The 1,390-nt window shown below is 33.8% G+C and overlaps 1 protein-coding gene across 1 annotated transcript in view; it reads right to left on the bottom strand.

The window, feature by feature from the left end:
* LOC107698132 (solute carrier family 12 member 6) overlaps positions 1–1,390 on the bottom strand; it is a 34,897-nt gene that overhangs the window by 16,034 nt on the left and 17,473 nt on the right. The gene's annotated exons all lie outside the window — the stretch shown is intronic.

Consider the following 1,390-nt stretch of genomic DNA (forward strand, 5'->3'; position numbering starts at 1 on the left):
GAAATTAATTTTAGTAAAATTTATATTAAATTAAAAAATTAAGTAACATGTAATAAATCAATATATAATAAATAAAATATATTATTTATATATTATATTATTATAACTTAATTCTTGGATAAAAACAGCTGACCATCTACTGCCAACTAGGGTTGGGGATCGCAGGGTACCTCATGATACGATACGATACGAATCACGATACATGGCTCACGATACGAAAATATCGCGATACAGCGATATATTGCTAGACAATTCTATAATGATACATCACGGTATCTGTCTAACTATGAAAACAAAATGCCTGTGAAAAGGTTAAGTGCAAGTTTTCTCTCTTTATTCAAGTCCAAACTGTTAGAAAGCAGTACAAAAGTTCTGTAAATCAAATTTAACATGCTAAGGAAATTAATCATTTTATTCTTGGACTTACTAATAGCTTACACTTTTCTTTGTGTGTAAACCAACTCATTTAACGGCTTATAAACTTTAACATAAAGCTGGACGCGCCGGCGCCGCTCTCTCTCATTCATATAGTGAGGGAAATTCACCTGCGATCTGAGCGGAGAGGTTAGGCTACTCACGGACTCAATATGCGCTCTGCAATAATAACGTGATCGACGCCTACAGTCCACGCTGATAGCTGTTCCGGGGCAGTTTTTTATCTCCATCTCCTTTTATCTCCATAAACATATATAGAGCTAATACAGTGGCTGGAAAACTGTTTATCCTTCAGTTCCTCGTGCTTCCCCATCTTCATAGAGAGCACGGTTCATGGTTGCTCTGAGCGCTTTGGAAAGAAGGTGGAAATGGCGCGGCCGCGATTTCCATGCATTTTTTAGATGCTGGGAGCAGGGAAATCTATATAGAGCACCTTATTGTAGTAAATTGTAGTATTGTATTGTAGTAAAATATCAATATTTGTCGGCAGATATCGATTCTCGTATTGCATGAAGGACGACGATATATCGCCATATCGATATATTGTCCCACCCCTACTGCCAACGCTGTCAATTTATAACGAATTTCTGATTTTTTTTAAACTAAAATTTAATAAATTAATATATATTAGTATATAAGTGATCAAATATATTATTTACACAATATATAATTTATTTAATTAATTTGTACGTCAATTTGATAATGGTAATATCAACAACAAAAAAAATCCATTAAATTTGACTATGTAACGGTACACAAATATGACAGTTCGGTACGTACCTCGGTTTTAACGTCACGGGTCGGTATGATTTCGGTACAGCAGGGGGAAAACTAAACTTTTTTTTTTTTCTTTTTTTTTAAATGGTTTACTGAACAAGTTGCTCTTTCTTTAAATACATTCAGTTATAGTTTAAATGTTCTTAGTGATAAAAATCTACCTCAGCTTATGCTTAAA

The sequence above is a fragment of the Sinocyclocheilus anshuiensis genome, unplaced genomic scaffold (assembly GCF_001515605.1).
Source record: "Sinocyclocheilus anshuiensis isolate Anshui unplaced genomic scaffold, SAMN03320099.WGS_v1.1 scaffold2010, whole genome shotgun sequence".
NCBI lineage: Eukaryota > Metazoa > Chordata > Actinopteri > Cypriniformes > Cyprinidae > Sinocyclocheilus > Sinocyclocheilus anshuiensis.